The sequence below is a fragment of the Magnolia sinica genome, chromosome 13 (assembly GCF_029962835.1).
Source record: "Magnolia sinica isolate HGM2019 chromosome 13, MsV1, whole genome shotgun sequence".
Classification (NCBI taxonomy): domain Eukaryota; kingdom Viridiplantae; phylum Streptophyta; class Magnoliopsida; order Magnoliales; family Magnoliaceae; genus Magnolia; species Magnolia sinica.
The window spans coordinates 22,836,195-22,849,267 of NC_080585.1; the positions used below are offsets into that span (position 1 = coordinate 22,836,195).

At 37.6% G+C, this 13,073-nt stretch overlaps 1 long non-coding RNA gene across 1 annotated transcript; it reads right to left on the minus strand.

Annotated features, from left to right (window-relative positions):
* Positions 1-1,317: 1,317 nt before the first annotated feature.
* LOC131223230 (uncharacterized) lies at positions 1,318-11,165 on the minus strand. The gene is made up of 3 exons (XR_009160347.1): positions 9,123-11,165; positions 8,792-8,942; positions 1,318-1,988 (listed from the first exon to the last, which is right to left on the minus strand). It is a non-coding gene; the product is annotated as an uncharacterized LOC131223230 (long non-coding RNA).
* Between the last annotated feature and the right edge of the window lie 1,908 nt (positions 11,166-13,073).

Here is a 13,073-nt window from a genome sequence, read left to right on the forward strand (position 1 = left end):
CCCACCTGAATCACAAGTCAGCCTTATTTTTTTGATCTGGGCCTAAAGTAGGATTGGGTATCTAATGACCAAAGTGGATTTTGCATACACATCATGGTGGGCCCCATAAAACCAGACCCCTCAAGCTGTATAGAGATTATTCAGAAGAAAAAACAAAAAAAAACCAAAGACAACTCTTGATTTTGACGGGACTCACTGTAATGTTTATATAAGATCTACTCCAACCATTAGATATTTAGTAGTCCAGAGACGAATTAAAAAAATAAAATAAAATAAAATAAAATTGATTGACCTGTAATTTTGGTGGGCCGCACCAAAGGAAACAATTGGGAAAAAGACGTCCCTTTGATTTTTACACCCACCATGATAATTATATGAAATCCACTCCAACCATTATATTCTACATAAAATTTATACCCGTGGCTCAAAACTCATACTGGTTCACATGGGCCACACTAATGGAAATAGTTTACGGAGTAAGCTTTGCACAGTAAATTGTTTCCAATCATATGGTCCACTGCATCACAGACGGAACTGATATTTGGGCCCTTTGCATAACATCAGGTGACGCACTGATGGTTGAGGTGGATTTTATAGAAACATCACAATGGGACCCATCCTAGCCATGACCCATTTGCTAACAGGGTGACCGCTGCAAAAGACAGTGGAAGGGTAATTATATCAATTAATGAGGTAGCTTTTTAATGTAAATTCAATATTAATTACGTAGTTTTCTTTTTTAATTCCCCGGAAAAAAAAAATCTACCAAAACTCTCTTCTTTTTTTTTCCCCTGGAGTGTGATGGATACAAATCATGGCACATGCATGCTTCAATACTAGTAATAAAAGTATACTTATCGATGTATTATTATACGCATTGTATCCATTTAGGCATTTTTGCCCCCGGCTGTTAGTTTCTTGGGGCCAAAAAGTTTGAATATTCAAAGGACATGATAAGATATTTTAAATGAAGTCGTCGAAAAAAAAAAAAAAAGCATAATAGCCACTTTTTTCTGTATAAAAAAATTGGTGGTTACTTGTTGGATTTATTCAAAATTTTTACTATCAAGTGATTTATATGAATCATTAATATTCCTTTCATGGAGTATCTCCACTATTCATATGGTTCTTAAAATATGGAACCACAAAATTATTCAAGCACAATAATGAAATATATCAATTTACAATAATGCATATTCTATAATCCCAGTAGTTAATAATACATGTGATTACGATGTCAGTGACTTACGAAGGATATTTTGTGAACTAGAAAAAGTAATTATTGTCCGATATATAGTTCATATAGTTCATATTTAACCCGTTAAAGCCTATAATAACTTAGATTCTAGCTCATCTTTTCAATTCTTTACTGCGAGCAGCCCCCTCAAACATCTCTTTGCCAACACGAATTAGAGCCTGCGCAACAAAGGGTCCATGGTGTCCATTATGGTGACTATGTGAAAATCCATATTATACATCTGTTATGCCGGCTCACATTAGGACATCAGCCTTAAAAACCTGAGTGGACCACAACTTAGGAAACACGGAAATAGGTACCCACCATTGAAACCATGAGCATGAGCCCCCTTCTCTTTTTCTTGTTCTCTGTATGCCGGCACCTTCGCTGCGATTTCTCTCCCTTTTTTGATTTCTCCTCTCTCACATTCTCTTTACATGTGTTGCTCATGCCACATCCCCTGGTCATATATAAAAATGACTAGCACGCCTAAAGATTTCATATGCACCTTGAAAATTCCGCCTGTCCTTGTTAAAAATCATAGGGGTAAAATAGGTCATTTTCTTGAAGGTGAACTCTAACCTCTGGTAACCTCAATGGTAAAGGTTAGAAAAACAAAAACATATGATTACCTCAACGCACAATCAAACAGAAGCAGCAAAAAAGTAACAGATTCTGAAATGGAAAGCTTGGTCCCAACAATCATATCCAAACTGCAGACTCCTTCCCCACTCGATTATCTGCACAGACACTAGACAAACATGGCCAATCTGACACCCCACAACAAAATAAAACTATATTTTAAAAAAATCAAAATGGGTATTTTAATAGACCCAATATAAGAATCAAATTTTTCAGTGAGTGGGGCCCACTTGCAAGACCTTTATAGGCGTCCTACTCAAAGAAGTGTATCTGGTCATCCTGCTTCATGATATACAAGATTTGTTTTGGGATGGCAGCCATCATGGGCAGTTCCAAGCCATGGGGTCCAAGACATTTATTTTGTTTTTATTATACTTGTATTTTTTTATAGGCTAATGTATATGTTTAATCAGTCCAGCGCCTGCCGCCTCGTGTTTGTTATTGTTGTTGGGGGAGCACAGAAACATTAAGAAGAATTAGTAGACGGTTGGGATTGGATAAGTCTAGGAGGATTATATAAAAGATGGACATTGAATAATCATAAAAATTATACTAACCAGTATAAACAAAAAAGAGTATAAAGGACTGAGTCAGTTTTATAATCAGAAGATGGAGGACGAGATGAGGAGGATTTTATAAAGTCCTGATGCATCAAAAACAAGAATAGTTTCACATCATCCATTGATCCAGACCATTGATCCTATGGGACCACTTCAGATGGAGACAACCCAGAAATATTCTACATCGGAAGATCCAGAACATCAAGCAGTTGGAACTTTTTGTTCGACCGTTGCTGTATTTTTTAATTAACTAAGTGTGGGCCACTTATCAAAGGGTCAATACCTCTAATACTGGAATTTTTTTAAACATCCCAAATCCAAAGGATCATAATATTAACAGTCTCGATGACCGAACAATGGGCCCCATTTGTACATAATGGTGCATCAAGACAATTCACACTGTAATGCATCAATACTATAATTCCTTGGACCATATTATTATGAGGAAGAGAAAAGGGAAATGATAGGAACAAGTAATTTCAAGTATACAAACTGACTTTCACACAATTACCCATGATTTCTTTTTTCTTTTGCCGAAATATCCAAACTAGCCTTAAGATTTTGTGAAATTAATAAAGGATCTGGAATAATTTTTATTAAATAAATAAATAAATAAAAACCTTGTCAAATTCCTCCACAAGACCAAACACTTGTATTTCATAGGTTAATCCTACACTATGACCTCCACATTTCATGCAACGCAAAGGGTATTTTAGTCACTATTGACATAGGGAAGGTTTCAGCAGTCAAAGATGTGGGAGTTGCTAGGTAAAATGGGGTATTTTTAAAACTGGCAAAACTAGTCCTCCAATTTTTCTGAAATATAGAAGCATATTTGCATGAATAACCTAGCAATATTCAATGGTTATAGAATTGCTATTTATTTATTTATTTATTGAATAAAGTCAATGGATTATAATCAACAGTCAAATATATACGACAAATTATTAATAAATAATAAATAAATGATAATCTTCTCACGACTTGACCCTAATGACCGACGGTTATGAAGTTGGCTTATTGTTGTTAGTTGGGACTTTTGAATAAGTGAAGAAATGGGAATAAACATGTGATTTGATGAGCATTTGGGTCTAATTCAACTAACAGGTTGTCTAGTTGGTTGGGGACATGAACAAGTGAAAGAAAAAGGTTGTTCAATATAAACAAAGGAAGAAAAGGGTCAGCTCAATAAAAGATATAATATAGAAATTTAATGTTCTTGGTCTGATTCAACTTAAATAAGCTAAGCATCAGTCAATGCAATTTATTCCATCTGGTCTCATGGATTCTTACAACAATGAAAATCAAGATCTAAGGCAGGGAAAAAAATTACAGTAAAAGCAATATGTGTCTGTGTGCACTGTCAGTTTCGCTGTGAAATAGGTTTCACAAGATCAGCGAAACTGACGGAAAGTATCAAGTGCAAATGTTTTCACCACATTGTAAGTGCAAAATGAGTGATGTGGGTCCCATTGTGATGTGTTGATGACATCCACTCCAACCATCTTGGACGCATCCCTCATATAGCCATGGACCCAAAAATCAAGCTGATCCATAACTCTTGTTAGCCACTCAAGCAGGAAGCATTGAGAGGGGGTGCTGCCTCAATTTGCATAGAGGTCCCATCTTGTCATCTATATGCCATCATATCCATTCATGTCAAACATCTGCTCCAGATGATGGCACATGTAAAAATAAAAAATAAAATAGAACATTCTAAAACTTGGGTGGGGCCCAACGCAAATCAATGGTGGGCACCCTACTTCCAACTGTTCCTGCTCATGTAGCCCACCTGAGCCATGGATTGGCCTGATTTTTGGGTCCATGGCTAAACGAGGGAGGGAGTGCATGATGGTCGCAGTGGATGTCATCAACACATCATGGTGGGTCCCACAGCAACTTTTTTCCATTTGCACTAGATAATATCCCTCGAAACTGGTCATATATACATAGGTCCCAAGATCTGTTTTAACACTTGGTAAGAGCAGATCTCTGTAAATGGAGCATGATATTAAAAACCCAACTGCAATTCAGTGAAATTGCAGGCTTTTAAAGATGGAATGTTCTCGTATCTATGTTTTTCATCAACTAGTAAATCAAAAGTAGAACAAAGTGGATAAAATTTCACAGATCTGTTGAATCGGGCCTGTCAAAAACCCGCTTGTGTTCCAGTGAAATTGATTGGTTATGAAAGACCTTTTCTAAATTGAGTGCACCCTCATATCTACGTTTTCATCTGAGGTGGTCCAAGCTGATGATTGTTTGCAAGGATGGGAAATAGCAGACATGAAACTAAAAACTGGAATATGCGTAATTGTTTTTTTATGATTGCAGTGACCATGGTAGGGCCATACAGATCACAGAGAGGGCCTGATGGGAGCACTCCCATGAGCACGCAATGGTGAGTGTATGAATGCTTGATGTGTCCAACAATGCACATGAAAGAACACGTGATTGCACGTGAAAGTTTTGAGACTCTGTTTGTCATGGAAGGACTGTTTTAAGAGAATAAGGTCTTGACTCCAAGCCTCCTAAACAAGGTGTTCCAAAATGGTAACGGTGGCCGTAATAGCCACCACTGTTACCGTTATAATACGGCTGTTACCTTTTTTAGTTTTTGAATAAACTGTTACAGGACCGTTGTGGGACTGTTACTGGACCGTTACAGTCTGTTACAGGGCTGTTACAGGGCCTTGACGGCCTTTTTTTTTTTTTAAACAGCCGTTTCGACCTCGTAATACGTAACTGTTATGACCGTTATCATAACGAATTTTGAATACCTTGATCCTAAACCCAATGCATCAAAGTTTAAGCATATCCTTATCCATCAATGCCCAAATAAATGATCGATGACCATGCATGAATCATTACATGTGGATGTAGGTGTGTATTGATTTATACATACATAGATACGTGTGTGAGGAAGTCTCACATGCAACTAGTTGGCCACTAACTTACAGATCATCATCTCTCCCAATGGGTCATATGTACTCATCCAAAAGGTAGACCCATGACAAAGCTCGCCTGGTGCAAAAATTCACGATGCTCCACTCATCAGGTGGGTCACAAATGCATTGGCTTATATTGGTGGTTTTCTATTGTTTTCCACATTGTGGTCACTTGATGAATGGATTGGCCAAGTTCACATCATATATCCTTCATGGTGGGGCCTACCCTGTACGGGATGGATGTTGCAAACGCTTCACATGCTAAAACTTTCGTGCTAGCTGGATAGTAACTCATCGTCCAACTAGTTGCTCATAAGATGTCCTATGTGTATGTGTGTTAGGTAGCTGTGCATATACATGCATATTCTCTCAAGAACATGTTGAGCATGCATGTGCATGTGCATATGAATGCATATACTTACATTTATGTGTGTGAGAACAAAACCCCACCGGCAAACAAGTGTAACGGATGCAGATGAAAGCATAAATGCATACTCACACCCATACCTCACACATACGGGTACTAGAGTATGAAATATGTATATATATATTCATGTGTAAGTTTTCTTTAGGTTTGAAATTTTAACAAAATCCTATTTAAGCTTTTGGATATTAATTAATAAATATTATACCAGCAAATATATAATTTTGGGAGAGCTGGGCATTGGAGATTTTATGAAAGGAAATTGCACTGTAGAGCCATCTCCAATGACCTTCCACGCAAACTACCTTCCACCACACATGGCAGTGCAGGTGGTAAATAAGAACTGTTTATCTAGTGGCCCTAACCATGGTTGGGCTACAGTTCAAAAGCTAGACCAATCAAACAATCCTAACCATCACTTTTACACACTTTCCCAGCTGATTATAGAGCGCCTAACCGTTTTATTTTCTTTATGGCAATTTGATGCCCAGCATTCAGATGGCTGAGATCACCCAATGAGTGTGGTTTTGAACTGTATCCAGCCATGGTATCCTTCACTCACACGACAGTCAAGATTCACCATCCACACTGCTGGGTGCACAGTAGAAGGTAGGTTGCATGGAAACTCACTGGAGATGGATCCACTGAATGAGATCTACGATCGGACCCATCAGATTAATCAACGACAGCAATCAGATCACTCTTGGCCAGATCTAACACTTCAAGGTTTGTAAATTTCAAAGTTTTCTTCTCACTTGTTGTATATATACGTGGTTCCCAGAATTGGATTATATAGGCAACAATGGGTTCCTGGTAATGGTCAGGAGATTTAAATTTGAACTGTTTTAGCATTAGATCCGGCGAAGGGATCAATGCACTATCCTCTTTTAGCAATGAGATTAAATCTCAGCCCTCCATTGCTCATTATAGATTGTGAGTCTTGCAAATGGAAATCAACATTGGTGGCTTTTTAAATTGCCAAAATCCTAGCAGAGATCTTTTCTAATGCGATTGTTATCAATTAATTTAATAGTCAGTGACAGAACACCTTCCGTGTACTCCTATCTAAATTCTAGTGATCTGATGAAGTATGATTAATTGAATTGACTGACTCAAAGTCATAAAGGACCATTTATTTCAAAGACAATGCTAAGTTCCTTCTTTGATTTTAGATGTCAAACAACATCTAAACATGACATAAGTGTAATGAGAATGTAGTTAATAATTCTTCATGATATGAGCCGGTAAGCAATTCTTTGACAGTTGGGATCATAAAATACTTTATCGTCTACTTCATAGCAGCCCCTCCACTTCCTGCCGTTTCTGGTTACTAGGATAATCACGGATCTGCATAACTGTATGGTGGCACATGTGGCACAAGATATGCATTGGCACATTTAGTAGAAAATGAGGATAGTTTCTAGGATTTGAAGATTGGAAGAGGAAGAAGAGAAAGGAAGAGAAAGAAGACAGGAGGAGAATGAAAAAGAGGAGATAGGGCGTCAACCCTCTTCTCATGTTATTATAAAAGGGTTAAAAAAAATTTACATATAAGCACGTCAAATACCCTTTTATTACAAAATGGTCTTTATAAACTTATATCTTAACACTCCCCCTCATTCTAGGCATAAACGTCTATCATGCTGAGCTTGCTAAGAACATATTCTAACTTGTCTTAACAACTCCCTTAGTAAGAATGTCAGCAAGCTAATTCTCTGTCATTATGAATGGCAAGCAAAGTTCTTGAGAAATAACTTGCTCACGGATGAAGTGCCCGTCAACTTCAATGTGTTTGGTTCGGTCATGCTAAACTGGATTTGTTGAATGTTGATGGCTACCTTGTTATCACAAAACAACTTCATAGGAGTATTCGTCATGATTCCCAAATCACGTAATATAATTTTCACCCAAAAAAATTCTGCTACAGCATGAGCCATAGCCCAGTACGCTGCTTCTGCACCAGACTTAACCACTAAAATTTGTCTCTAGCTTTTCCACATAACCAAGTTTCTTGAACAAGAGCACAACATCCTGTAGTCGATTTTCGATCATTTACATCATTGGCCTGCGGCCAATCTGCATTAATATAGGTTTTTAGTAGAGATAAGCATGATTTGCAAATAAGAAACCCTTCCCAAGAGATGTCTTCAAATCCTCAAGATTCTTTCAACAGCCTCCAAGTGAGGAACTCGTGGTGCCTCCATAAACTCACCACACTTAACTGCATATGCTATATTAGGTTGAGTGAGATATAGAGTAAGGTACTAACCAATCTCTAGTACATCTCTTTATTAGGTAATAACTACCCCTCACTCCAACTTTGCTTATTTTTAAGATCAATAGGAGAGTGTAGATAGAGAACCTAGCTTGCCAGTGTCATTCAATAAGTCTAAGGTGTATTTTCTCAATGAGATATATACCCTTCTTTAATCAAGCCACCTCTATACCCAAAAAAATACTTCAAATTTCCCAAATCCTTAATCTAAAATTCTTTCGCCAGAAATTCCTTCGAGTCTTCAATCTCCATGAGAATTATTTCCTATCACCACAATATCATCCAAATAAACAATCAAAGTTGTCGTCAACTGTTCTCGTTGTTTTACAAACAGAGCATAATCAGCGTGACTCTAGGAATAACCAATCCTCTTCACTGCCTAACTAAACCTCTCGAACCAAGTCCAATGAGATTGTTTGAGTCTATAAATAGATTTCTTTAACTGGCAAACATATCCTTCACTGTTGGTGAACCTGAAATCAAGGGGAGAATATACACTTCTTCCTTCCATTCTCCATGGAGAAACACATTCTTCACATTTAGCTAATATAGCGGCCAAGAAAATTTTATCATAAGGGACGGCAGGACCCATATAGAGTTCATCTTGGCTACAGGCACAACTGATTCCTTGTAATCAATTTCATATGCCTGAGTGTAACCCTTAGCAACAAGTCTAGCTTTATAACTTTCAATGGACTAGTCTACCTTGTGTTTCACTGTGAAGACCCATTTTCAAACCATTGGCTCCTTTCCTTTAGGTACCTTTACCAGCTCTCACATGCCATTTTTCATCAATGCCCCCATCTCTTCCATCATAGCTTCGACCCACTTTGGATTGGAGACCGCCTCTTAGAATCTAAAAGGCAAAGACACAAAAACTAAAGATAAGAAAGCATAATAGGAAGGGTACAAGGCAGCATATGAGACAAACTTAAATATAGGATGTGAAGTACATTGACGCTTCTCTTTCCATAAAGCAATGGGAGGACTATCCTTTTTTAAAAAAAAAAAAGGAACAAACAAAGGAGAAACGTACCTGTTTCTAAGCAATCAGAATCAATGAGTGGATGTGTCTCAGTGGTCACCCCTTCCTAGCATCTCGAATGTACCAGCAGTTCTTTCACTATATCAGTATCAATAGTACTATTAGTAGGATGTACTAATAGTACAATTCTCCCTTACATCACAATGTGGGGATATGGAGGAAAGGAACATTAGAATCTTTGAAAATAAGCAAGCGGCATTGGAATTATTGAAGAAGATTTCTAACTTCAAGCAACAGTGGAAAATTAGAATCTTTGAGAACAAGCAAGAGACACTGGAATTGTTGAAGAAGATTGTTACCTTTATGATTATTGGATGGGCAGCTATTAGTCCGGAATTCCATGATTTTTTTCAGATGGGAAGGTGCTAACCGATTGTACGGCTGGTTTCCATAGTAGGGTAGTATCCAATTCATGATGCTGAGACGGTGCTCTCTTCACATGAGTTGGCTCTCATGGATTGTATGTGATGTTTTCACTATTTTATCGCCATTTTGGTAGCCGTAGCCTTCGGGATTTTAGAGTTTTGAGAGGGTCACTGATTCCTGGCCAATGTAGCTGTTGCATTGCTTCATTTTTATTCTAATAAAAACTTGCTCATCTTTCCAAAAAGAAGAAAGAACGAAAAACAACCCGAAGTTACAAACTTTCAACTATTTCAATTACATTTGTATGATAATTCCTTGTTACCAGCTGAGGAACAAAAACATTAGCAGTTATAAATTCAAAAGACAGAAGAGAACTCCAGAAATCTTAGATCGTGAAAGAACAAACCCCAAAATTCAATTCAACTCAAGCAGTAACATCATACCCATCGCAGAGAAAAAAAACAATGAAAACATCTATTTCTCTAATCAAAGCATAGTTAGAACTTGTCATCTCTTTCCCTGAGAATTTCTCACCCACCCAAGAAGCTGAGATCTTAGATCCCAAATGCAAAAGTCCTCAATAATATCAGAAAATCTAAATGCACAGAAGCAATAACAAACAATTCAATTCAGTACATCTCAAGCAATCCATTACCCATTAAACAAAGAGGAATAACCATTCTAGAACACCCAAGGCATTGAACCATAGCTCTTTTGATCACATTCTGAAGAGAATCTCACCCGAGTCCAAGAAATCAAACCTTTATAACCCAAACACAGAAAAACACAAAAATCTTTGAGTATCTTAATCTGCACAAGCATTAGCCCCAATAGCATACTTCCCAAATTTGTTTAACTCACTCGCATATGCTCCGAACAAAAGGAATCGAACTTATCCCAATTTATAGTTAATCAATTAGGTATTCGCAATGATATAACAGATTCGATTTTCAAATTACCAACCATTAAATTTCCAATTTATAGCAACTCAATTCGCTTCTATTTGTAAAATACCAACCATTAAATTCAACAAAAATCTCTAAGTTTTCCAACATTTGCAAATCCTTCGCCGCTTTGTCCAGATTGGTTATCACTAAAATCTGAGCCTAGAAGATTTCAACAAAAGACCAAGAGTAAGGTAGCATCTATATGTAGCATCAAATAGAGGTTGGTCTAATTTAAGAACCAACACTTTGCGATTTGCATTGGCAATAGGCATTAATGAGCTACTGTTTTCCCAATTTTTGCACCCGAAATCTGGCTACCAAGCCATTGCCACCAATCTTCGTAGAAGGAATATGATCTTGGTTAATGGATGTTGTTTGTGCCTTAGGAATGCTGAGGACTTCAACCATCTCTTCATCCACTGTTCATTTGGGACAGCAGTTTGGGGATGGTGTTTTCTGCAGTTTGAGTTGGCATGAGTGATGTCACAGACTATCCAGTAGCTTGTTGTGGACTAGAGACTGCATCCTTGTAAACGAAGACAGAAAATAGTCCGGAAGCTCTGTTTTGTGGCTGTGTTATGGGCTTTATGGAAAGAAAAGAACAATCTCACTTTTAATGGGAAAAGTGCTTCGGCCTCGGTCATCATCTCTTGAGTTAAACATCTGGTCTGCACCAAGTGGGAGGCCTCAGGTTCTTCTTTTTCCTTCCACTCCTGGGGATGTTTCTTTCCATTGATTAGAGCTTTTCTTGTAATGTCTCTGTATTGTTCTGGCCATTTGGCTGTTCCTTCTAATAAAATTTATTATTTGCTGATAATTTATTTTTTTTTTTTTTAAAAAAAAAAACATCACGGCAATGTGAGGGTTACTTTATGAGTAGTTGTAAACATCATACACTTTTGTTCTTCCTGCTAAATTAAACTCAGACTGCATTTGAATGCAGGTGTATGGAATTACGAACATTCGGTTTAATCAAAAGAGGAAATGACAAGAAATGTGTCTCCTAGCATTCAAACTAAGCAACAGCGCATAAATAGTCAAATTGCAATTACATTCCTTTCAAGTTCAACTCTTAAAATAGCTGAATTGAGATTGGGAGACCAAACCTTTCTGAATGCCAAGGAAACTACAATTTTGTCATGTCCAAATTCTACTCAATAGTGATCCAAACAATAGCTAACGCCATGTTCGGTAAGGCAGAATTCTATGTGGGAACATGAAGAAAGTAATCCAAAAGGTAAAAAAGATCTTTGAGAGTTGTTTCATGGATCCAAACGAGAGTACTTGGATTCTCCCTATAACTAAAATGTGTATCATGCCTGAATCCAACTAGGGTTCGCGGTGGTGGAGGAACTGGATTGGAAAAAAGAGGGATTCTAGTTGTAGGATATCTAATAAAACCGTAGCTAGAATTGAATCAGATTCAAAGAGCAAGACATCAAATATCGAGAGTTTTTATGTATCCTATATGGATGATCTGATCCGCAAGGACCTTGATTGGGAATTCTTCAATCGTCTTTCTCCCAGGAAGAAGCAAAACATAATCAACTTGAATTTGGGATAGCTATTCGATTTAATGATTATTTTCATCAGCACTATTGAGAAACAAAATCCATTTTCGGAGTCATATTTGTTTTGCAAGTGGAAATCCAAGTTGGAGCTTCAAAGGTCACTCATATCTTTGTCAAAAACCACAATTCTAAATAAGGACTATTTTATCAAATCAATGGTTTTCTTTACAACCCAAACAACAAAAAATGTCAAATCAAAGGAAAATGCTTTCTTTTCCCGTAGATTTTGCCTAGCCAAAAGATGGCCATTCCATTCACTGAATACATCAAAATGTGGATATTCCAAATTGATACTACAAATTGAATTGACGGTGTGTGAACAGAACTTTTCGAATCAAATTTGCAAGCAAACCCCATAGCTAAGAACTTCAGATTGAACCAGCCCAAAACCAAACTGCAAACCCGGAAACTTCAACCACTGCCCAACAGAGGAATTATATGATACCTGATCAATGGTGTTGCCAAGTACACTTGGGTTTTCAATTCCGAGGGGGCCATTGTTCTATAATAAATACCGTGCCCCCGAATCTCTGAGAACAGAAGATCCTAGCCACCAACCTTTGGATTTCTCTCAGTTGAATGTGGACCATTTGGAATGCCTCCCTTCTTAACCTTTGCAGGCGACAAATTAAAAGGCTATGATTTGTTGTTGATGTCTTAAATATGTAAAGAACAGGGTCTGTCAATGCCATCGACAGACCACTCAATGCCATTGAAGTCCCATCGAAGGTACCATTGAGTGCGCATGCAGAATTGAGTAGTTGCGGAATTTGTTTCCCATTCCGATTGTGATACCATATGATACTATATATATAGGGTATAATCGAGATTTGGGAAAGAGTAGAAGAGTTCTAGGGCTTTCTAATTCCTTCCTAAGGGTTACAAGGGCATAGCTTGGGCTTGTGAAGTGGATTTGAGGCTTGTTCGAATCAGTAACACTATCTCTTGCATTTCTGCTTTCATAATACATTAAAGTGACGTAGGTTTTTTCCCGGAAGGATTTTCTCACGTAAAATTCAGATTGTTTGTGTTTGGACTTAGGTTGTGCGATTGGCAGT